This window comes from Thermobia domestica, chromosome 11 (genome assembly GCF_964235325.1).
Source record: "Thermobia domestica chromosome 11, izTheDome1.hap1.1, whole genome shotgun sequence".
NCBI classification, from domain to species: domain Eukaryota; kingdom Metazoa; phylum Arthropoda; class Insecta; order Zygentoma; family Lepismatidae; genus Thermobia; species Thermobia domestica.
In genome coordinates this window covers 267,930,400-267,957,493 of record NC_137464.1, presented here as the reverse complement: position 1 = coordinate 267,957,493, position 27,094 = coordinate 267,930,400, and the positions used below count along the sequence as shown (strand labels likewise).

The window sequence follows — 27,094 nt, the reverse complement described above, 5'->3', positions numbered from 1 at the left end:
GCGTCAAGGCGAAAATTGATTAAGGCCGTTTAAAAAGAACACGTGATTTCTACGGGAGAAATTAACACATGCTGGAGTGCATGGGAAATATACAATTTCATATCGGAAAGCAGAAGATGAAAGCTCTTAATGAATATTGTTCCAAGAACGTGAATTCAATGAAACCTACAGACACAGAAAGAAATGAAAAACGAAGGCAGGAGCGCGCGAAATGAAGAAGCGCTGCGCAACAACACGAAAAAATTGTCCAGGAATTTGTGGAGATAATTTGCACTAACATCCAGCTTGGAGATCAGACGAGTGGACCGAGAGTTACCAAATTGGGGTCACGGGTACCTTGGTCCAGACCAAGACGAAGCGTTTTCTTTTTTTTTTTTTTTTTTCAAATTTAGAACCAGAGGGCTCTCAGGGTGGGGGGCGTTTACCGTGACATGTAATAGTAGAAGAAAATGACCGATATTAGTGTCGAATTCATAGTTTTCGCAGTCGCTGAGATCAATGGTGAAATTTCGAACGCATTAAGTTTCAAATTCACCCCATTCGGCTATGGGCCGAGGGTCACTGGGGGGGGGGGGGGGAATACCGACACGTAAAAATAATCCAAAATAACCGATATTAGTGTCAAATCCATAGTTTTCGCGGTCGCTGAGATCAATGGTGATATTCCCACAGGTGTTGACTTCCCAATACAGCCTCCATGCGAAGAATGGTTATTTTAGCTAGTTAAATAATAAGTGCCATTTTATCCCGCGCAACTATGACGTTGAAGAGTTGTGTATAGTTTCCAAGTCCCCTTGAATGTGCACTTGTCAGAAACGATCACTGAACGGAAGAGGAATATATATATATATATATATATATATATATATATATATATATATATATATATATATATATATATATATATATATATATATTAAAATGAATAGAATTCGGAAAAGTTTGATAATAAAGCTCACTTATGCGAGCTCAGTTATGAAATGATATTCCTATTTGATTAACTATGCCCTGCACCATTCAAATGTAGTGGGAACAGTGCACAGACGAAAAGGGTCGCACTATCTTCTCCAAGCTCAGAAAAACTAGCTACGTCCGTTTGCTAGTAAAGTGAATGGAATAAAAATGGTTTGTTGCGATGAAAGGGAAAAGAATGCGTGTTGCAGGTCAAATACCTTGGTGCTCAGCTCCAGATTTGACGAAACGCGTGTTGAGAGGCAGAGAGAGTCCAGGTGACCGCGGCTGAAGGTCACCCAGCGAGGAAGGAGTCGGCAGCCATCATCAAAGGCGCCCGCGGTGCAAAACGTCTCTTTGTCTGCCGCCTGCTCCCCCTCCCCCTCAGCCATTCCTCTCGTCTTCCGTTGCCATCCAAACCCAACGACTGACTGCCTTCCCATCTTCACAACACTTCTTCACCAAAACGATTCGACAAAGCTGAAGTTTATAATGTTGGTGAACGGGCAGCAGCGTCTATTATTAAACGCCTACAGCCATACGAATCAGAATACTTACAAGGAAACATTAAACTTAAATATTAAATAATAAACCTATCCTTACGTGATCGAATGGGTTAAGTTCCGGCTGAGTAGTAGAGGTAACTTGATAACACTGGGAGGTAATTAATGTTCGTATTTACAATGTGTAAACATCGAGAATGTAACTTACGTAAATGGTTTTATTCAGAGACTCTATCCGTTTCACTCTTTGCTGAATGAAGTTCCTATTTTATTGAAGACATGTAGCGTTCACCAATCATATCAAAGCCAACTTTCTTTTTTATGAATTAAATTAGTGTTGGTCAATTTATAATACAGGGAGGCCAAGGGCAAAATAAAAACCATATGTAAGCGGCGTTTTTAATTTACTTTCTCCCCGCGGCATGGATTCGCTGAATGTGCTTAACTCTTATGTGTTTTGATTCTTGTTCCATGTCTCTCGGCTATTTAAGGCCTGGGCTATGAAGATTTGAAACTAGCTCTATAAAACTGCACTTTTCTGAAACTCGACAGGGTATTTTTTTTCTTTAAGTCTTATCTTCCACAATGGATATGATAAGCAAAAGTTAAAGAAAATATATTTACAGTGGAAAGTCAAACATACAACCAGATATATTATTGGCTATCTGCACTTATTGTTAAACATATTAAAAATAAAAACAAATAAATTTTACGCTTCTGTATTTTTATTTGCGGGTCGCCATCACTGAATTAATTTTACAAGTACTGGCCGAAGTTGACTTGCGCTGGTATGCTACTAGTGAAGAACAGTTTACTTATTTTACAAATCTGGGTGTTATATTATAATGACACATGCACGGCTAAACTTATACTGTCGTTGTATCGGCCTCTCATATTACAACCCAGCCTTGCGGCCATATGGCTATGGTTATGTGATCTCGAGATTCTTCGGAGCAGCAGCCGCGGGATCAATTCCCGGTGGAAGTTTAAGTAGTTCGTATCCGAAGTTGAACTAAGTCCATGCATTATATAACCTCGATCTTCAAAAGCGAAAATAAACTCCCAACCAACCCACCCGCTCCTGGACTTCATAGGTAGTTATGAGCTTTAAACTGGGTTGCCACTTTACAAAAGTCTTGTAGCTGTCATTAAAAAAAAATACTGTAACCCCATCTTTCTATTTATTACTTACACATTACACCTTTCTGAAAGCAAGAAAGGTATCTCTACCCATGCAGCACCGCACTCTAGTGGACAAATAGTGAACCTCCTCATTAAAAACGCGTATTTTGGCACGCTTCCCCTTCCCGTCCAAAAGAATCCGTTGTTTTGGAAGCGGTGAAACTGTTTTTTATTCTTCTTCTTTCTTTCTTTATATCAGTGGAAGGGCTATAGCAGGTAGCAAGCAAGACGACCCAGAAAGCGGCACGTACTTTGACTCCTTGCAAGATGAAAAAAAAATTTGCATGTCCCTTTCAAGACAATGTTTACATGGAGAAATATTTTAGAGTTGCAAGATTTTTTTATAACAGCTACAAGCTTCTTGCAGCATGGCAACCTAGCTTTAGATTGTATAGTTATACCATCCACTAAAGGAGAAGAGTGATCACTGACAACCACTATGGAAGAACTGGTGGTATGTGTGTGTTCGGCCCCGCTGTTGTGGATTATAAATTCACATGATTAGGATCTAAATAGGGGCAGAGATAGCTATTTTGCGCCTGCTTGTCTTCAATTATTAATTAGGCTTCAGGCCATCTCTACCACTAAGCTCCGGTACTCTTCTACATATTTCAGCACCTTTTGCAACCTAAACATAAGACATATTATACCAGGCAACAGTGCCACGTGTACACCACGTAAAGGAGTTTGGTTTTGTATAGGGTGATATTTCTTCAATTAATCTTGAAACCGAAAGTAGCAGTGGATTTGTACCACTTTCGGCTTTAGTCGAGATATAAGAGTGGAGATGCAATTTATTCCTGTTTCGCCTAACCGATTACAGAAAACAGTTTCTAGCTATCTATTACCGCTTCCGTCGCACAGTGATCATGATTGAGTGCTACTATTTCTAATTTCAATATTACCTCCATCAACTAAGTCTAAAATTTTTACATCCTGACCAAAGTAGTTCTTGAGACTTTCTGCTTCTCGGACGGACAGACAGGGTACATCTGTAAAGGAAGCCATTGAGTCTGTACAAATTGCTATTAAACGAACTTCTCTTACTTGCATTAGCCTTGCTTTTTAGCACATCTATTTCTATGGGAAATTATTCTTCAGTTTTGTGTGAAGCCAGGGGGATTTTAATGACGTTCACATTTATTTAGATGTCCCTTACTCTCTTAAATTGTTATATATATTTGCAATATTTAGAAACAATGTAATTTAAATAATACTAATTTTATATGAAACTAGTTGTTCCTCCCGCCTACGTTAAAAGCTCTAATTGATTACATTTATTCATTTTAAGCCTGTCTCAAAGCAATGCGATTACGCAAATATTCAATGCTCTACCTTAAACATGGTTCCGGGAAGCAGCATAACCATTCGTTTTCTAATAATACAACATCGCAATCAAATCATTAAAATAGTTTTAAATGGATAGTAACGACATATATTAGAGTGGCTGCTTAATATCAGAATGACGCACGAATACGAAGTTCTCCTTTTTCTTATTTAGGATGAAAGCGCAGTTTGAAAAAAGAGAGATCAGTAAAATCTCATTTCATTAAAAAAAGAAAAAGAAAAGAAACTAATTCTTCATAGAAATTACCATCCTCTAAGTATCAAATGGATTATTTTCTCCAAATATCGTATTCTTTCCAAACAGTGGCGGGAAACGTACTGAAGACCCTTCAGTAGAGAGATCAAACGCGTTCCTAAACCTCAATCTATTTTTACACCACCAACTTAAGAGAAAGAGAATTGGTGACTTTCGAACCACTAGATCTATCCACACCAGTTCGTATTGCAACTTCGACAGTAAAGATGTTCGACAGAAGCTGCGATATACCTGTTCCACATCAACAATTTTGCTCTTATAGGAGCCGGGTTTGAATTGTAATAGACAGACGATAATGAAAACTGCAAGGAAGTACATTTCGCGCTTAGAAAAACAGTCCGTGTCCTACGCCAATGACAATCTCCTTCAAAGGAAGACATTATCTGCCTGCACTTCTTACAACCACTTACACTTCTTTACAGAATAGATAATTGACAGACTTTTACGTTTAAACTATATATGTGTGAAGTGAATGAAATTCAAAGAATAAAAAATGTGCGACTCGACTGCTATCCAGCCCAGCCCACCCTGATACTTGACTGTACTTGGAAACAAATACAGTTGAATAGTTGAACATTGAATAATCTTTACTATATAAAGATAAGTAGACCTATACACACCTCAAGTGCTTTGAATTTGGGAGCTTCAAGACCGCTTAATGAAATTCTGCGTACGCTACTGTCTGTCACAAACCTTTTCCCATATAAACGTTAAAATCCGTAAGTAACGAATATTTATATATGTACAGTGAAATTCCAATTATCCGGATAATCGAAGAAATCATTTCTGAAAAAGCTCATCTTATGAGTAGATCTATGAATTTTAGGAACTGAATTTAAATAGAAATTTCGAGAACATTATAATTTGAAGAAGAAAAACATACAATTCACATTTCAATTCCTAATACCGATCCGCATGAAGGAGTTCTACTATACATAGTTAGACAAACTTTCTTTATTATTATTATCATTGTTTTCAAAATATCAGCTGACGTGCCAGAACAGAATCCACGAAAAAAAAAAAAAAAAAAAGTGATTGGGAAATTTCCATCGAAGGCTTTTGGGTAAGAGCGTTTGTCACGTGCACTGGAACTCGTGATTACCGGCAATTAAAGGATACTTTTCTCCAATAAAAGGAAAAGCCTGTTTCTAACCACGTTTTTCAATATACTGAGGATCTACAGTGCGGATACAAGCAATTCCAAACATGTTAATAACGAGAAGGTGCCTCGCTTTCGGGGACTATTAAATTATCAAGTGATCGGCATATAATGAAATTGCAACCTCTTCCTTTCAGGAAAGAACTAACGGTCAGATGACGACATTTCCTTAAAATACTACAGAATTCTCACTTTGGAAATTTGATAAATCGGGAATAATAGTCGAAGCCAATATCAAGCTTCAGAAGCTCAACTCCAACAGATAACCATAAAAATTGAAAAGCTACCATGGACTATCGTCATGATATACGCAGGAATTAGCTATTTTAATACCACCTACGAATTCAGGTCTGTTTTCCACCTCACCCTTATAATTTCTCCTCGACCTCTGTTTCTCCTTTTCAAATTAGTTCAACTCTCATTGGGTTTCTGTTTCACTTTTCTATGAACAACTCGGAAGAATTTGACCGTTTCTCCAACATTTCGTAGGCCTTCTATGAACCACAAAACGCGTTTAAGGTTGGTTTAAAGGAACAAGTTTTGCCGATAGATATCACTACAGTCTTCGTATCTCATGTATTTTCACCTTTTAGAAAAATTCACAATTTTTCTTACAAATTCAATCTAGAGACTTCAGATTTTTAGAGAAGAACTTCATAACCTATCGAAGACAACAATCCGTGCCGATTTTTTTTTTTTTTTTTTTTTTTTATTTAGAACGTTATTCATTGTTGAAATGGATATCCAAACCTTTAATAATCGAACTGTTTCAACAATGAAGAAAATTCTAAATGAAAAATGTGATGGATTGTTGCCTTCGATAGGTTATGAAGTTCCTTCTCTAAAAATCTGAAGTCTCTAGACTGAAATTTCTACGAGAAATTGTAAATTTTCGTAAAAGGTAAACAACACATGAAAGAGAGATACGAAGACTGTCACTGCAGTCACATCTATCGGCAAAACTTGTCCGTTTACACCAACCTTTTTCATATCTTCGCCGATTTAAAAAACTTCCAAATGCCGCTTGCGAAACCACTTATGCCAGAATCACTAACAATCAACAGCAATGCTACCATTCCTACATTTGCCCGGTGAAACTACAAAATGGCCGGCCATTGTACTTCAACTCGCAACTCGCAACTTCCCTATCACTAACCATCTGGCTATGCTTGCTTGTGGAGGCGTTGTACGTTGAGGTATTATATTGATCGTGAAAGCCACAGAAGTCAGACGTATAACCACTAAGCATGTTGGATAATGAAACCATTATATCTACAGGGGTTGGACAAAAAAACCTAAAACATTTGCAAAAGTGTGAAAATCGTACCTAGTATGGTGTGGGGCCTCCTTTTACGACCAAAACAGCTTGGATCCGACGTGGAATGGACGTATACAGCTCCTGAATCGTGGTGTGTGGAATTTTGTACCATTGTTCCTCCAAAACATGCTCTAGTTCCTTACGGGATGCTAGTGGAGGGTAATGGGACCGAACACGACTAACTCAGACCATAATGGCTCAATGATGTTCGGATCTGGTGATTGTGGGGCCCAGGGGAAATGTGATAGCTCCTAGTCATGCTCCTCAAACCATGATTTCACCGTTTTTGCAACGTGACAGGGTGCCAAATCATCTTGGTAGATGCCATCACCACCAGGGAACAATATCTGGGCCATGAGTAGAACCTGGTCCCCCAAAATGGCCTCATACGCCTTAGCATTCATCATTCCATGCAGGACTATGACGGGATCTGCAGAAAACCACGATATCACTGCCCATACTGTAACAGAACCATCCCCATGCTTTACAGTTGGGAGCAGATAGTGTATATCATAGGCCTGTGACGGTGTTCATACGTAAACACGACCGGTTGTTGGAAACAAGGTGAAAGTCGATTCATCGGACCACATTATGTGTTTGCACTGCTCATGAGTCCATGCTTTGCGATCCTTGCACCACTGGATACACCTCTTCGCATTTACTGCTGTGACCAGGGGTTTGTCGATAGCGGACCTGCCTGAATTTTCATTTTATGATGTTCCCGTCGCACTGTTTTCGATTAAACCGGGTTCTGTAGGCCGGAATCGTGTTTAGACGTAAGTTTCAATGCAGTGGTCTTCTTTTTAGCTACTACAATCCGTTTTAATGCCCTCGGGTCCTTATCTGACAGGATTGTCTTTCGACCACTGTTGTGCTTTGCAGACGTCGTTTGCCCATGAATTGTGTATGCCATCGTGACATTGGACACAATGCCTTTCCATACCCGCACAATGTTCGCCACTGTTGCCACTGAAGCTCCAACCAGACGGGCACCAACGATCATGCCTCTTTGGAAGTCTGTCAGATCGCCCATTTTACCGCACCACTTTCACACCACGACACTCACAGGTGAAATGATTACTGTTGACGGAAGAGGGAGGGTATTAAGAACTTACGTGCCCTGTATGAAGTGTTTTTAGATTTTTTGTCACCCCCTGTATATCACACTTTTCTCACATTTTACAAAGAAACATCAGAATGTAAAATACCTTACTGTCCTATAATGGCTTACCATTTGTGCAGTTTAGCTCAGAGATAGTGCAATTATCTGTGGTGCGTGGGGTCCCTGGTTCGAACCCCGGCCAAGTAAATTTGTGGATAACATCGTGTCCGTGGGTTTTCTCGGGGTACTCCCATTTCCTCCCACTTACCATTCCACAAATTTTTCCATCATCATTCACTGGTCTTAATCATCGTCTTCCTAAAGGGCTTAAACGTGGAATGTTAAACTGAAAAACTCCATTTCTTTGTTTGTGCCATCTTTAACCAAAGTACTCAGTAAATGTGGGCTGAAGTAACTTACTTTTTTGTTTGCGAAGATTTTCTATTGAAGCATGGGCTTCTACGGAACCCATAACTATGTTTTGGTTGGTAGCGTACTGTAAGAAGAGACAGAAGCTTTTCGAGTCTTATTTCCAGGATGCAAGAAAGATTAGGTTTGTGGAAAGTATTTGAACACCCCCCCCTCCCCAGGATATGCAGTTAAATAAAAGTGTTACGATAAAAACCCATAATGTCACCCCTTCTCAACCACCATGCCGATGTGAGCTCAACTTGAACTTACACGGCATCGACAGTGTCACTATTCTTCTCAACGAACCCCGAAAACTATGGATTTGACAGTAATATTGGTGGTTTTCTATTATTTTTACATGTCACCTTTTCCCACTTCGACGGTGATAATGTGACAAAAACCTAAGTTTGGCCAGGGTCTCCTCATGTACCAAAAATCATTAAATTCGATGCAGGGGTCTAGCAATTGACCATTACACATTATTGCATTTCATTTTTATTTAGGAAATGTTCAAAAACACTGGGACAAGTTTCCGCCTATTTGTAATGAGGAACTTACATACAGAGGTTCATCTTCCTAACTAGACGGGCGCGTGACTCTATTTGTCGCAAAAATTACGATCCCCGTTTCCCTGTTGCATTAAACAAAATAGCACGATGAAAAGTCAGTTCGCGATAGTTGATTACTGTATCTAAAAATTCATATGGAATGGTGCTGCCGTTTTCCCGTGATCCAAACACAAACAAAATTATTTTCTCTTCTATATAACAGACACATCCTATAGCTTCCGTAAGTAAAGAAATTGAAGAAATGGAACAGACAACGAGCATGATCGTTAATCGACATATAGGACAGATATTTGTCTTCACAGTATGTAGCTCTTACTTCGCCATTGCTACATGCTGAGAAGGGTTACAAAACGTGATAAGACTTAAGGGAGAGGTATGAGCATACAAAGGAAGATGGAAGTATTAACAATGTCATTAAAGTAAAATAGAGAGAGATAAGAGGAGATGGAATTTATGAGCTTTCTAATGACAAAATCTTTTAATGAACAACAAACGGACTCATAAGCAACAGAAATTGGAAAACAGGAGCAAGATAGCAGCAAAAATTCAGTAATATAATTCATAAACAGGAAAAAAAAAAAAAAAAAGAAAGAAAACAGAGTACAGTATTTCCGTTATTCCAAACTATGGTACAGTCTTGCACCTCCGAAAAAATTAGCCTAGATCCTTACGAATATTCACTAAGTTTGGCGCTTTTTCCCCTGCATTTTTGCCACAGTCAGAGGTGGAAACTGAACTATAATATTACAGTAGTATATGATAATTTCATTATAGACAAACAAAATAGCTACAATACAGAAAATCATGGTAATTTTAAGTTGTAAATGTAATACAATATTTATATTTTTAACCTAGAGCGATTAAATACGCGATAGAAGTAGGGAAAATATAGTAACTATAAACAGACTGCACTGATTAACTTCCTGCTTCACGCCACTTGCTAATTGTTTCACTGCCAATTCGAGTGTCTTCAAAACCTACCTTTGCCCAATTACCCTCATTTAAGTCAAAACTAAGATGTAATTTATAAAAAACATATTGAAGACAGTTTTGTAAAAGCAAGAATATTTTAAAACATTCTACTGTTTTCTGATATAATATCTGACCCATCTTTTGCATAGGAGACTGAGAGGGGATTATATTTCAGAAAACAAACCAAATCTGAAAACATTTTGCTGTGGATAAGACAAGCTACTTTTCTCTTTTTAAACTGGGTTCTTAAAACGATATTTTTGTCAGGAAAACACATAAAGACTTTTCTAATTTATTTTCTGCAAAATCTTTCAGCAACTAACTCTGTAACTACTGTTCAAAATAAACATACAAAGCAGGATAAGAAGAATCCTTAAAATTATAAATGATTTGTTTGTTACTTCTACCTAGACTTTGTGGTAGACAAACACCAGGAATGTAGTGTTCTCTCGTTTCCTTCTACTTTCTTCATTCTACCATTACGTTCCCTCTCATTATAACTGTCTCCTTTAGCCTCCCTGTATGAACGTGGAATGCAAAAGTAAAGAAAAATGTTCTTCTACTTTTAAATTAGACCCAAAAAACTATTTTCATGGCAATTCTACCTTTTGCCAGGGAGAAAAATTGGAATATTTAAAATGCAGGAATAATGCTTGTTCATTATCTTAAAATAACCCTTACGCATTTTAAATTAATAGTAATCGACGACTGGAAGAAAGTATGACTCTTAAGGAAAAGGGTCATGTCCATTTTTTTTTTTTATCAATGAATCAAAAATTACATCAAGGTTGTCTGTCTCATAATTATAGGAAAACGGGTGATATGTTTGAAATATGTTTTTGAACTGAATTAGTACTTAGCTTAGGCCGGGTCTTTGTTGTGTCACTTTTAGTAAAATGCGTATTCTAAGAGGAAGAGAATGCGTATCCAAAATTAAAGCAAAAAATAAAATCTAACAGGAGCCCTTCAACTTAGGGAAATGAAACACAGCGTATGAGTTCATTATTTAAAAATGATCGAACACCTATTCCAGCTTTTCTGGAAATTCCCTGTTTACGAAAAGTAATTGCAGGTGATAAATCAGGGGGGCGTGAAGGCGATTCAACGTCTTCGAAAGGAGAAAGATTCTTCATTTAGAAGAAGAAAACAGCGTTTTCGAAACTTCGCTTCTACGGAGGAAAGAAGTGTCGTTTCTCTAATATTCAATTTACTGTATCTTTATTCAGAAAATGCTAAATGTAAAGATTCGCTTAAGCTTTTGAGATAAAGGCTTTTAATTAAAAAGTAATGAAACATGTTTCACAGCTCCTAACGGGGTCATTTCTATATCCAAGTTCTTCTTTCTTTCTTTAATTTTGAAAATGCCGAATGTTAGGATTCGTTTAACATGCAGGTGTAAAATTCAGTACTTATTAAACTATCCACCATGGTATGATTTACATATTCTGTTTCAGCATGTTACAGGTCTGCTATTTTATTTATTTATCTACTTTTGTTATTATTATATAATGGAAGTCATGAGAAATACTTGAAACAGCAGTGTATGTTTATGAATTCTTAAAAAAACATGAATAAATAAAATTTTAAAAAATAATAAAATCCGCTAGAGAAAAGAAGGCAGGGGTTCCTTTTGAAAATTAAGAAACATTTAGACGCATTCCTGATTCTAAGTGAATAGTTACAATCTGCAAGAGTTTATTCCTCCAGTGTTATTTGAAATCTAACTCCAGCTTTCTTGATAACACTCTTTTCCATAGAAACCAAGAATTATTAGAACAATCAGCTAATAGCTGTTGCACTCTGTTCTTCGTATTCACTTTAATGTCACGATTGACGCTCCCAAAACATTTTAGTTCGATGCTCTATTGTCAGCTGCTACTATGAAGAGCAGGTCTAGCACTGTCAACGAACATGGGAACACCTATCAAAGTACATGTGCAATAAATTAAGTCAGTCTATAATCACTTCTATACCATATTCCGGGACAGGTGGAGTAAATACTTCTTATTGAAACAGCTTTCATTACAGCGCTATCATGTTATGAAATATGACCGTGTTCCTAACACATCAAATAAGAAGTTCTTTTGTGCACAAATCTATTTCGCCACAAAATTAGATCGAATAAAACTATACCTTCGTCTCCAGAAAAGTGATCACGATATCTAAGCCAGTGGACATTTTCTCTGCAGTGAGTACCATTCATTATAATCTTGTCTGCTGTTAACGCTCAAATACCTTTACGAACTTAGCACCACATACCTACATGTACAATACATTTAAATATTTCATAACGGCTACCTACGGAATGATCAATACCACACTAAATAAACTAACACAGATGAAGTCTGCTGGCATTTTTATTTAGATTAACAACCGTTAATATTTTAATTATTTATTTATTTGTGTGTGTGGACGCGGCCGGCCAAGGACAGCAGCAGAAATGGTCCTAGTAAACGAATTATAGGGCATAACAAGGTTAGTGGTTACTAATCATTCAGTAATTCCTCGAAATAATGAATATACAGGGTTTGTATGATAAGTAATGAGACCAGGTCTGGAAACATTGTTTTATTGATCTGATCTGTACAGGGACTTAAAAGCTTTCGAAGTACTCTCCTCTTGCGTCGATGCACTTCTGCAATCGATGTTTCCACGCTGCAAACGCCCCCTGGAAGTCAGCAGCCGGCATGTCCTTTAGAAATGTGGTCACGGCTGCTTGGATGGCTGTGACGTCTGCAAAACGGGTTCCTTTCAAGCGTGGCTTCAGCTTCGGGAAGAGGAAGAAGTCGGCCGGGCTCACATCTGGGCTGTAGGGTGGTTGTGGAAGGACTTCCACCCCAATCCGGGTCAAAAAGGAGGTCACTAAGAAGGCGGTGTGGGCAGGGGCATTGTCGTGATGCAACTTCCACCGGCTAGCGATCGCCGGTCTTTTCCGCTTGACGCTCCTGTGCAGTCTCTCAAGGACTTGTTTGTAGAAGGCGGCGTTGACGGCTTGTCCTTGGGGTACAAACTCCTTGTGGACCACCCCCACATTGTCAAAAAAAAACAATCAACATTGTTTTCACCTTTGACTTCGACATTCTGGCCTTCTTGGGGCGCGGGGACGCAGGAGTGTGCCACTCCGCGCTTTGACGTTTCGTTTCAGGGTCGTACTGGAACACCCACGACTCGTCACCTGTTATGACGTCATCTTCAAAGTTAGGGTCACTGTTCATGAGGTTCAACAGTTCCTGACAACAATCAACACGTCGTTGCTTTTGTTCGTCAGTCAACACTCGCGGCACCAGTTTCGCACAGATTTTTCTCATTCCCAATTGTTCCGTCACAATCTTGTGCACTGTTGTGTGGTTCATATCGAGTTCATCAGCAATCAATCTCAACGATAATCGACGGTCTGAGTTCAGGAGATCCCTCACTTTTGCCACAGTTTCGTCCGTAGTCACTGTTGTCGGGCGTCCAGCCCTCTCCAGATCCTCAACGCTTTCCCGGCCGTTCCGGAACGCACTGTGCCAACGAAACACCTGGGCTTTGGATAGGGCTTCCTCTTTGTAGGCCTCCGTGATGAGAGAAAGCGTCTGAGTAGCCGTTTTCCCCAGGCGAACGCAAAATTTGATCGCATAACGCTGTTTGATGGAACCCTCCATGTTTGTTGATTTTCCGCCGTGACAAGAATGTTCACAAGGGCTTTGTCCAAGGCTTGTCCGCGCTCCACTAAGGCTCGGAGCCAACTGACGCGCGGTGCGTTGCTTTGCTCGGACCCCCCCCTACATCCTCCATCACCGACAAACCCGCTCCAGCGACACGCGCGCCGCGGCGCGGCGAGTCTCATTACTTATCATACAGACCTTGTATACACTTCACTTTTTTTAAGCGCACAGTAGATTACTATTCTTGATAGGAAATGTAAGGCATGCTTAAAGTCGAAGTTGAAAGCGGGTTCATATTCATTTTATTGAGAGTGAGAGAGAGACTTTCGGGGACCCAGTTCAGGCTACTTTTTCGTTAATATTTTCATTGACCATACTGTATTACTGCTTGGCTACTCTCAGCTCAAACGTCCTCTTCTCAAATTTCCTTCTTATAATTTCAACTGCTAAGTATCTGTCGTTTTCATCAAACCAATCATAACCTACATGAAATACACGACTGAAGTGTTCTGGCCATTACATGCGCGTAACTGCTGCAGAAATACATGAACAAAACAAACACTCAAGAATAGCATTGTTCTTAAGTTCACTGAATAACGGTTGATCTGGTCTAACTGCCTGATAACTCTGAGCTTCACTCATCTGGTACTCCAAGAACACGTCCACCAGCAATATACAGTTCTTCTGGCGCGAAAAGCTCATGGTTGAAGCGTATAATGTAACTACTCGCAACATCGGTGAGGTACAAACCTCAATTTTCAGTAAGCCCTATTATTATGTCCGAAAAAAACATGAGCCCAGAACCCTGCACAATCTACAAACCTAATCTGATGTTCGTGAGTGTTAGGATACAGCATACAATTAAGAATAACAAAAATCACCTGCACCTTGTTAAACGGAACTTAAAACAGAATTACCTTCCACCACATGAACAGCAGCCTTAAGAATTACTGTTCATGGAACTAGTGGTTTATGATTAATGTTTAACAGAATTTTTCATTAAAATAAACCTTGGATACCTTTTAGTTTCTCCCCCAACCTTGCACATGTACGGTCTCCAGTGTTACTTCACAAAATATAGCTAAGCGAGAGAAGGGGGTTAAAATTGTCCTCCATTTGAACTCGAAACTGGGACTAATTCGCTACAAATGCGATACGTCTGCCGACTCACTCACGAAGGAATCCTGATAAAAATATGTCGTACTGGTCTTTACATATTTGTTAATATAATTGTCAAGAGTCATTTCAGGACAAAAAAATAAACAGTTGCACAAGTGAAACCATTATACAGAATTACATATGGACAATTTCAAAATACTGCTGAGTACAAAAGAACTAATTTAGTCCAAATTAGTTCACTACGACTTTTATTAGTCCACGTTAAAGATATACAACGACTTAATTTGCATATCACTAAGAAAAGTGAGTAAAGACACTAATAATTATTTGAGACCACTTTGGCTCTGACCCATTTAAACATAAATAGATACCAGAGATACTTCTCATTTCAATAAATGCCTCTCGTGGGGTTTGTATGACACCCCCCTCCCAAAGTAAGGCATTTCGATGTATTTTATCAATAGTGAACATTATTAAAACAAAACAATATTTAGAATTTTTCTTTAATTGCAATTGCGTAACAATTAATAACAAACTATAAAAAAATCACAAAAGAAACATTCATAAACTATAAAAATAAAAATAAAAAAAAAAAGTTGCTTTTGTAGTATAATCTCTCTTGAGTAACGAATGGGGAATTTAGGTCTGAATATAATACGAATAATATACGGGAGTGAAACGTGATATCCTCTAATGTGTGTTCATCAAGAGATTTCTAACACTTACACTTTTATTTATTTATTTATCTTTTTTAACCATGGTTTAAACTAGCCAACCCTGAAACGGATAGACAATTTCTGCCTGCTCAACATCGAACATTCTGTTTCCACTGGGAATCTAAGCCGCAATTATGTGCGGCCGCCTATAAAATATTTTTATCCGAATTTATCGGTCGAACTAAGTTGTTTCGGAAACAAAATGTAACAATTATTTCACTTAGCCTATTTTAGATTCTGATTCCTAACAAAACTGTTATTTTTTATTTCTTTTACTTCTACCTTTATCCTTCACGAATAAGGTTCCAGGGTAGACCTGAAAACTTGGAAGTGCACTGAGTTTTCAGAAACCACAATCTAAACTAAGTGAGATTATCATAATACATCAGTCATATCTAATGAAACAAATTTCCTCCACCTTCTTTGTATCCCACGGGACTAAGCTAATATGCTAAATATATTATTTTCTTCTTTACTCAGACAATGGTAACTAAGATTTTTCACTGTAACAAAATGTGCCTAACGCTATCGCGGCAAGGTTCTAGATTACTGGTCCCCCTTCCCATTGAGCAGTAATAAAGACAGAAAACAACGTGCCCTGCGGGGCTCTAACCCGCCTTCACTCGGTCACGCTCGCTCGGCAATACTGTGTAAATTAAATGTATAAACTTTAGTACAGAAAGAAACCAACCCAGCTACTAACCTACATGGGGGACCAGTAATCTAGAACCTTTCCCGTTATCGCCATTGCATTGGTTATATCTTAGTTTATTACCTGTCTACGTGGTAAGTTTTCATAACAATTTAAAGAAACAGTGGTAGAAACTATTAAAAAGATAAAATCTTTTAGTCTTTCGTCCGACACTTGTGCGCTGATAATTAGTACGAGTGACACCGTTAGTCATCGATTTCCGACCACTGACACTTGAGACGGTTAGATTACATGGTATTATTGTCAACGACCAATAATAATAATAACACATATATCAATACTTAATGACTGACAGGGTGAAAATGCAATGATAAAAATTTTTAAGTCGCTTAAGCGTTCGTATTAAGTTTTCCGTATACGTTTCAACAATTCCTTGTCATCATCATCAGCAGATGTTGAGCAATGATACCGGTAATGTGAGTCCGCGAATCAACGTAAAAATTTCTTAATAGACACACACCAACGATGATGACACGGAGTTGTTGAAACATACGGAAACATTAATTATACGAATGCCTAACTGAGTTCAATATTGACTTCTTTTAGTATTAGATATATCGCTAATATAGGAAAACTATTAAGCTTATAGTAATATAAACAACTGTGAACATAATAACAATATCAATTATTTTTTTTAATTTGTGACAGTTTGAACGATCAAATTTTGTACGAATTCTGATCAAGGGCAACTGCAACTTGATGAAATGTGGCTGATTTAAGAACGGGCAGTCGTAACTCATATTCGGCGATTTGGTGGTTGAGCTTAAGAGGGGAGACTACTAAATATTTTTCAAAAGCTAACAATTTTTCTTTTGCCAGTTTTTCGCAAGTGGAAAGACATAATGAAATGTAAATTACCTCAGTAGAATTTTCAGTGTTCCCATCCATAGAAATTACAGTGTGACCAGAATTTGAATTACCCAAAAGTCTACGTTATGGCAGTGACTGGAAAAATGAACTCAACGATAATTGATGACTTAGCATGCTGTCTGTGTTCCTTGTTAATTACTTTTTAAATAATACTTCTATTTATTTTGTAATAAAGAGTACAAAATAAATAATTTTAATAAACAGTAGAATTAAAACAAAAATATTATTTAAAAAGTAAAAGTCATCAATTATCGTTGAGCTCATTTTTCCAGTCACTGCCATAACCTAGATTTTTGGGTAATTCGAATTCTGGTCACACTGTAATTTCTATGGATGGCAACACTGAAAATTCTTCCGATTCGTATTTTCGGGTGTAGAGTAACATTACTTATTACTGAGGTAATTTACATTTCATTTCTTTACATTTACGAAAAACTGGCAAAAGAAAAATTGTTAGCTTTTGAAAAATATTTAGTAGTTTGGCCCCTTAACGTCCCAGATTCAAGCTCAGAGGCTAAAGAGATGGTAACGATTGCAACTAAGGAAAATTGTGGAATGAAGAAATTGATAACAAACGGAAGAACCCATGCATATGGTATTACGACCTGGGATTGAATCAAAGAGCCGTTGTACCAGGTGAACGCTCTACCATGGCCTCTTGGTGAGAATTGTAGTCCCAACAGTTTCAGTTCGATTATTTGCATGGCACGTATCAAAGAGAGAGAAACCAAATTTAAGGGGAGGCGAGCAGGAGCTTATTCAATACTCTGACACTCCTTCTAAAATGATGTTTAAATGTGTCGCATTTAAGATTTCACGGGAGGCATTTATTGAATTCATAAGTGTCTTTGGTATCTATTTATGTATAAATGGGTGAGAGCCAAAGTGGATTCAAATAATTTGTATCTTCATTCATTTTTCTTACTGATATGCAAATTAAGTCGTCATATTTCTTTAACGTGGACTAATAAAAGTCGTAATGAACTCACTTGGACTAAATTAGTTCTTCTATACCCTGCAGTAGTTGGAAATTGTCCATATGTAATTCTGTGCAATGGTTTCACTTCTGCAACTGTTTATATTTTTGTTCTTTTGAAATGACTCTTGACAATTATATTAACAAGTATGTAGAGATCAGTACGACGTATTTTTATCAGGAGTCCAGGAGTGAGTCGGTCGCATTTGTGGCCAATTAGTCCCGGTTTCGAGTTCAAATGCAGGACAATTTCTCTCGGATGTAAGCCAAGAAGCGGTTTGCATTCCGCTTTAAGTTTATGTGACTCCTTCTAACATAACCCGGTTGTTGCATAATAACACCAAGGCGAAACAAACTTATTTCCGTTCATATGTGATATAAATACATAGAGCAAATTATTTAAGCCAAAAAAAGAATTAAATAAAAACCATGGTTTTTGCAATCCTGAGAATCAGCAAGAGTCTAGTCTGAATAATACGATATCGACCAATGACTCCATTCGTTATTTATTTTAGCCTTGAGAGCAAACCATCATTCACTTGCCCCAATCATCTGTCTCCATTACCTTATGGGGCATAATTATGGGACGTTTCAATGAAAGATTTCATTTTATGTTTTGCATTAAGTCAGGAACGCATCCGTATGGCGCGGGCACGTTAGAGAAGGTAGCTATGCACCTAAAGAATGATTTCTTTGTTTCCAATATTTACTAATACAACTGTTTATTCCCATGATGATGACAGTGCGGCAAGCTCTAGAACACAGGCCCCCTTCTCATTTAGCTGTAATAAAGACAAAAAGCAGCGTGCCCTGCGGACCTCTAACCAGCCCTCACTCGCTAAAGCTCGCTCGGCAATACTATGTGAATTAAATATTAAACTTTGGTACAGAAAGGAACCAACCTAACTACAAATGTATATAAGCTAATTCCTTTCGGTACCAAAGTTTAATATTTAATTCCCATAGCACTGCCGAGCGAGCGTCAGCGAGTGAAGGTGGGTTAAAGCCCGCAGGCACGTTGTTTTCTGCCTTTATTACAGCTCAATGAGAAGGAGGACGTGTGTTCCAGAACTTTGCCGAGCCAAACCTACCCAAAGCTAAAAATATCTGGCCCATATCTCCCGAATAGGTAACTCTTTACTTTGGGCAAGGCAGTCATATGCTGTCACTGTTAATATTATTCTCGGGTTGTCACTGATTCTTTGTTGTTCCTTATTCACATAGATATTCGTCGCTAATGTCGTTGCCGTTCCTGATACACATAGTATTGCCAAGCGAGCGTCTGCGAGTGAAGGCGGGTTACAGCACCGCAGGGTACGTTATTTTCTGTCTTTCGTTCTTGGGAACTGTAACTGTAACTGCGGGAACCGGTTCAGATGAATCGGTTATTGTCACTGCCTTGCCTAAAGTAAAGACTTGCCCCCGAATATATCCCGTGTGTGAGTAAGGCTACTAACTGGAGATCCCAAATTCCATATATAGCTATCGTTCTATTAGTAAACGCAAGTAATACCGCTACTCAGATTCTCATGCTCAAATATATAATGTGTTAAGTGTCGGAAAGTAAATAAGAGAAACATGAAACCTACCTAATCCAACTTAAGATAACCTAGCGTAACCAACCTAAGGTAGCCTTAACATCTTGAAATCACTCTGCGGCACAAACGTCTATAGGATGTCCCTGTAGTCTATGTGTTCGTTTAAGTATCAAGAGTAATCAAAGAAGTTATTTTTTCAATTTGTATTACAGTAAAGCACTTAAAGTTAACCTGTCCACATTTAAGTAGTAGGCACATCACTCAACACAGTAAAAGCAGTATCAACAGTTTTGTCAAATTACGAGACTTAAATACACTGCTTAAACAGAATATACGCACAAACGTCGCTAAAGAATTGTTTTGAAGCACAAGCACACAGGATTTCGCATTTATAATAATAATAATAAAGCAACTAAAATTCACCCAACCTACAAGCACATCAACATTTCGTAAATTCACAATGTGTAGGATATGCTGATCGGCCAATTGATTGAAACATCCGTATCCTCCTCATATAATGAGCTACACTAAATGAAATTCAAGTAACAACATAATTCCTGATTGATTTCGTAAGTTTTTCTGAAAGCGACGACTAGATAAAAGAGGCCGTTCCGTTCCCGAATTTTAGACCTCGCCTTGTTAAATTTGAAGCATCTTTAATGAAAAACCCACGCACACTTCGCAACATAGAGCAAATATTCATATTTTCCCCCCGCTTTATATTACAGCAATCATTCAAACGTGTATTTAACTATAAAACAGAGTAATGTTACGACTTGTGAGGAAGAAAAAAAGTACAAAAAAAATTACCCTTACCTTGCTATTACTGATCTTCACGATTTCTGAAAGGCTAGTAAATATATTCGCATAAGGCATGAAACCTCCACTCATTATAACAAAATTATATCATTATGAATAATGTAAGTAACAACAATTTGCAGCAAAAGTCTATCTTCATTCACAACAATCTTAGAAAACAATACTGTCAACATTAACAAAAAAAAACCTGACGGTACTCTTCATGACCAACGTGCTTTCAAGTCCCTCTAGTGATAGTTTTAGGAACCATGTTTGAACAATTGACCAATCATAAAAGCATATAAAAAGTGACAATCGCAATCCGAAACATAAAACTACAGATCTTACATGCTGTAAATTATAAACTTATATGAAAATAAAATATATAATGCGATTCACTGCATAACATAGATAAAACAAGTAATTATGGAATGCAAACCACCCCAGATTACAAGAAGTTAGAGAGAAAGAAAGCGTGCTTCATCAATCGGAAATCAAAGATACTTTTCTTTTCTTTTATTTTCTTTTTTAAATGATTGTACCTGAGCATGATACTCTTTTCATAAAATTTATCATACCCAGGGCCGGATTTAGGGGGGGGGTGAAAAGGTGCACATGCACACCCCTTCGTTGTAAATGTATACTACCTAAAGTGAAAGCTAGCAGTGAGTTTTGCAAAATCAATAGTTTAAGTCAATTTTCTGAAGGTTGAAGGAAAAGAATTCATCGAGAGCAGACATTTAGCATTTCCATAGGAATTCCTCATTGACATCACAGATGCATAAAGGCTTTAAAAAAAAAAAAAACTAAAATTTAATTCAAATGTACTGGTAGTTATTGGTGCCCCCTTCACAGAATCCTGGATCCGACCCTGATCATACCATTATCCTCTTCCCTTAGGATATGAATTTCTGTACGAGTGTAATGACAAAATCCTTAAGATATTCTATTTGTGTGGTGGTGGATCTAGCCCGGGACCGGGGGCCTAGCTCACCAATTTTTTTGAGTGACAAAAATAATTTAATCTATTATTTATATATTTTTTTGAAATTTTATAGTAAATTCATGATACACCTATCATAGTCTGAGTTCTGCCTGGCCTCCTCTAGTTTTTTCCTCCTAGATCCGCCACTGTCCTTTAATAAAGGTGATATGATGGAAATCCAGAGTGAGGTAGGTATTATTATAAATCACAAAGAAAAGACAAATGTAGATTTCAATGCAGTGAAAGTAATAATGGAAATTGCCCAGTCCGCTGTGTGGACATTTAAAAAAAAATCCTTCATTTTTCATTAAGAGTTTATGTACTGAATTTGAAATCTACAACTTAATAGATTCCTCACATATGCAATTCCTAGATAAAAAATAGGGGAGAATTCCAGCACTAGAGAAATTTCCAGTTTTAGGAATTTTTGAAAACGCTGAAACGTATTCCTTTTTTTTTCCTTTCTTTTTTTAATGAAAAATTTGTATGCCTGGTTTCATCAAACTAACTTCAGGGATTCGAGAGGTACACGAGTCTTGGCAGAAATTTTGAAATTCATTAGAATAAAAGATTTTAGAAAATCTTTTCTTATCTCCAGCTTTCGTCACAAAAGAATTATTTTGTTGAAATTTTACGTTACTACCTGTAGCAGTATAGGCTGCAAGTGGGCGCTGATGAGATAGTCACTTTTACTCTTTGGTACTAGTACATTGGCTTATCCTTGTGTATTTATTGAATACAGTGGCGTACGAAAGGTGGAGTCTCGAGGTTTTAAACCCCCTTCGATCAAGATATTATGAAAAAATAAACACTTAATAAACATTGGCTAGTGATATGATATTAGCAATATATAAATATTGGCTGTGGATGTATGTTTTATGTATATGAGTTTTATTTGTTTATTTATTTATCGACACAACAGAGATTACTGCCCATGCAACATAACTCTGGAACCCGTAGAGCAATTTCAACACTTGGTACATCAGCGACAAATATATATATATATATACTGTTGATGTAAGACACCTCTAAAGTTGAGAGTGGGAAGGGGTGACACGTAAATATAATAGTAAATGATCAATATTAATGTCGAATTCGTAGATTTTGGGGTCAGGAAAACGGCTGACCCGTTTGAAATAGCTTTTGAAACATAGTTAATACCCATCCTCAAGTTGGGTTATATCATGCCATTTTGAACGAGAAGCGTATTTTAGGGGGAAAATGGTATTTCAAAGTACATGTCAAAAGTAGAGTATCTAATGGACGTTAAGTTTAACATTACAGTTTCATTGAAATGCTTATACAAACGCGGAGGGGATTCTTTTTCCTTTTCTTTTCTTTTTCTTTTTTCTTTTTTTTAACATAAACCTATTGTCTCCGTGCGAAAAACAGGAATTTTAGCTAATTAATTTCTAAAAAAAAAAAAAGGATCATATAATATTTTTATGATGCGCTGAAATTCGGGGATTGAACCTAGTATTCCATGCTAAAGATTCGTATACTAACCATACATCTACAACTACAAGGAAACTCCAAATATCCATGACATCGCAACTGTAGCGGAGATCGAATTTACTAAACTCCTATGAATGGCGTCCACCTCAAACCTACCCTACATTACTTGACAACTGGTTAATCTCTAGTTATTGTTTTTTATAATTATTTATTTTTGAATTGCAGGTGCACAATGTAACTCTTACATTTGTGTTTCGCTTTTGCTTTCGAGAGTAATTTTTGAACGGTAAATCAACTGAAAATTTAGTTCAGGAATAATCATTCGTTCCCTAAACGCTTGCCAAAAAAAAAAAAAAAAAAAAAAAAAAGTTATATTGTATAAACATGCGTGAGGTGTTATTAAATTTCCAAATTTTAAGGTTCATTAAAAAATTACTTTATTTTTCCTTCATAATATTGTAATTGGTATATGAGTCGTAAAGCAAACAATGCTTTGAAAATCTACTACAGAATCCTCTCGCCCTTGAAACAATATAAGTCAGTATTTTCTATGGCGACAAGGAGGTTTTTCATTCCACTTTCATCGTGTAGAGCTGAGAGGCTCCAGCCTCTGCAACCTCTCGCAAGAAGAAGAAAACGAAAACCTTTTTTTCAGTCACGGTAAAAACGTGATTTCATTGTGAGTAAAGGCAGACGCTTAAAGGGTTGTTAAGCGAGGCATAAGAAGAGCCAAACCAGACTACATGAACAGAGAATAACATGAAGTAATGTGACTTCCGTTATGCTGCCATATATCTTATGGATTTCAAGTCGTTCCACATTCGTTTACAGTAATAAATGTACATTTTTTAAATTACTCATGGTAGTATAAAACTCCCGTCCATGAACAAGGGGGGGGGGCGTCATACATTATATCAAGTGAAAGAAAATATTCCAATAAACATAAGTCGAGATATGCTTCTTTTCAGAGTCTTAGCCCTATTATGTTAAAATATGGGATAAATTTCATAAAGAAACCTTTAACTCATATTATAAACTCTTGTATATTGGTCTGTTATTTTCCTGAATGCTTTAAATTAGTGAAAGTAGTACCCATACTGAAAAAGGAAATTAGTCTTCTCTTGATAACTATTAGGGATGGGGGATAACTATTAGGGATAACTTTGAAACTCGACTCGACTCGAAATAAACATCCTCGAGCTCAACTCGAGAATTCGGCTCGAAAAATTTCCTGCAACTCGACTCGAATTCGGATCGAGTTTCGAGTTAAGTCGAGCAAAAACGATCCAAATCGAGCAAAATCCTGTTTGTACTGTTTGTATAATAATAATAATAATAATAATAATAATAATAATAATAATAATAATAATAATAATAATAATAATTATTATTATTATTATTATTATTATTATTATTATTATTATTATTATTATTATTATTATTATTATTATTATTATTATTATTATTATTATTATTATTATTATTGTTATTGTCCGTTCACTCTAGGATGGAAGATTGTTTACAAACAACAATTGTAGTGCGAGCGTCAACACCTTGCTTCTCACCCCCTACATGTTAAATTCATGGTTGCCAGGCACATGAATCACCGAACCGAATGTACCTACTTCTGCACAGTCATAGAACAATTGTTATTACTACATAAATTGCTGCTTTTAGGATGGCTGAGATATGAACGTTATGACAAATCGAGTTAGTTATTATGTAATACAATCTTACATATAATGCACACTCAATTTTGTACAAGTGTTCTTGTTCGAAAGTGTGCGAAAACCTTGTACGCCTGGCAATATTGGAAGCATGCAGCTTGTATTGTAAACAATAAACAGAGAAAGCGAACACCGTTAGGTTCGCTGGACAGTGTTGTTTTCATGATAAGGCGACAGAAACATCTTGCACTGATTGTAAACAGAGGCTGGGAATTTCGATGCGAGTATAGGTGGAAATATTCTCGCCACATTATTGCCTGTTGGTGAAGCTTTGCAATGTTGCAAACTGCCAAGTCTAGGATTTCATACTAATTGAACGAGCTTTGAGAAGGATTAGTATGATGCAATAATTATAAATACTAACAACCATAGACTTAAAGTATTAGGAAATAAAGCATGCTGCTGTAAGAAGAATATAATACACATTAAATTACGTGTTCAAAGTACAGTATAAAGCGAATTTCACATGTAAATATTTTAAAGCAGTACGCATTTACCCTGTTTGGGTGCCCTTACCAGACACTGTCCACACACAAAAAAAGGCATTAAAATAGATAGATCGAGCGTGGGCATGAACCCATCTCTGGCTGGTATTCCTTATTAAGGTTTTACTCAGTCCCAGGAGGTGAATGCCTAGACGATAGCTTCTGTAAGGCAGGGGCGGATTCAGGACGGACTTCTGGGGAGGGGGTGGGTTTTCGTACTGCTACTTAGAGCTACTTTTAAGAGCTCCAAACTCTGGGATGGGTTTTATTTAAATCTATAAAATAAGAAAGTTTCCTCTCCGGGGGGTCCTGATCGTCCCCTGGATCCGCCACTGCTGTAAGGCCAGAATTGGGCCAAACACTGAGGCCCCAGAATTGGCGAGAAATATATTACGTCAGAATGTTGCCAACACTTCCACGAATATTATGGTGGTGGGTTCCAATATCTCTTTTTCGTTTATATGTGTTTAAATTCATTATGAAGTAAATGTAGAAGTGATTCTTTCATTCTCTTTCTTTCTTTCTTCTCATTTTTCTCATCCTCGCTCTCTTTTCCTCACTTTCTTAAAATATGAATCAGTTTTTGTATCAAAACACAGCGCCAAGCTACAGTAAACGGACAATATCAGCTGATTCAGTATTGTTGTTTATTATAGTGACTAGAATTAAGTCATATAGCATCTTTATATTGATATTTTGTATATTGTTTTTATATAATAAAAAAACTAGTACTAAAAATTTAATGTTTTTATAAGTAGGTATACATTTCGAAGACATTTCGCATAAAATAAATGTAAATTACAAATGCTCTAAGTTCTCTAAATTTGTTGCACCTATTTTTACGACCGTCAAAAGAATATTCCTAAAATTTACTAACGGTAAAAACGGGACGCAAGGAAGAAAGTACGACAAATAGATATAAGATGGCAGCACCACCTAAAGACGTTAAAAAAGAGCACCCGGTAGATGGAGCAAGAGCAGCTCTTTAAGCCTTTGATGTATATACAATGAGAACGACGGATTTTCGAAATTCATTGCTTGTTTCGACACTTTGGAATGAGCTGATGACAGATATTCAGAATGACGGACATCAGTAATGGTTTCAGGGGATGATTCAGAGACAATTCCCCCTCTCCCCGAAGCCACGAAATTTCTCCGGAACTATTTATTATATTGTAGTTAATATGGATTTCAGTATTTTCGTGATATTACTTTTTACCCCTTCCTCTAGTGTACTGGCATTCCCACCCTCCACCCCCCGCCTGAAATCATTACTGATTCATATAATACAAACACTTAATTAAGATATTTTATATAACAGAAGCTCATTAATCTTTTTACAAATTAATATTCAACAGCAAAAGCGTAGCTAGAGGGACCAAGGGGTGTATTTGTAACCTCCGCCCCCCCCCCCCCAAATACGAAGAAATGATGACCATATTATTTTGAAATTAACCGATAAAAATTTGTTTGATTTCATTTAGATTTCGCACAATATTGAAGTAACGGAGATCACACATTCTTGCTGGTGGATGCCTTATTTGCAAAGTAAATCACTGGCGTATGGTGATGTTTGCATAGTTGAAGCAGTTTATACACTGAAATTATTCTCTTTTAGTCAGTCAGCGTAAATCCAACTGAAAGTGCGGGTACGGCAATTTCTTTCTGCTATTGCATTAAGACAGTATTTCGAAGGAAGTAAATTTATAAATATTCTCTCTAATATAATACAGTCCACAACCCACATAGTCACTGGACCTAGCACCAAGTAACTTCTTTCTCTTCCCAGAAATGAAGCGTTTTCTCAGAACACGCCATTTTGATAGTAGGGATGACGTCATTTCTGAGGATGAACTGTGGTTTCAAAACCTACCTACAGACTTTTATAAAACGTGCTTACAGAAAGTGAAGAACCGCTGGCAAAAATGTGTCGCTAGGCACGGTGACTACGTAGAGAACAACTAATGCCATGATGATGTCAGAGTTCTCCAGGGTGGATTTGTTCTTGGTGATTGCGCAAACTGTTTGATACCCCTCGAAAAAATTCGCACCAACATGTGTTGGGGTAGAGTAGATTAGAGTAAGATAGCATAAGTTACGTTAGTAATGTAGGGTCGAACGTCTGTTAGTGTAACCTACGGTAGATTAGGTATGTTAGTAGAGTAGGTTTGATTGATAAGCTAGCTTAAAATAGTAGGTTAGGTCAGTTGAGTAGGCTAAATTAGGTTAGCAGATTAGGTTAGTTTAGTGGAGTAATCTAGGTTAGATTAGTGCTTGTATGTTGAACTAACAAATA

The 27,094-nt window shown here is 37.2% G+C and overlaps 1 protein-coding gene across 3 annotated transcripts in view; it reads right to left on the bottom strand.

The window, feature by feature from the left end:
• Axn (protein axin) overlaps nucleotides 1–27,094 on the bottom strand; it is a 186,968-nt gene that overhangs the window by 62,843 nt on the left and 97,031 nt on the right. For 2 of the 3 annotated variants that reach the window (XM_081732333.1, XM_081732335.1), the window contains exon 1: nucleotides 20,165–20,396. The exons of the other annotated variant lie outside the window; for it this stretch is intronic. The gene's annotated coding sequence lies outside the window, so the exon portion shown is untranslated. Of the gene's footprint in view, nucleotides 1–20,164; nucleotides 20,397–27,094 lie in introns of those variants that run through there. 3 annotated transcript variants of the gene reach the window in all.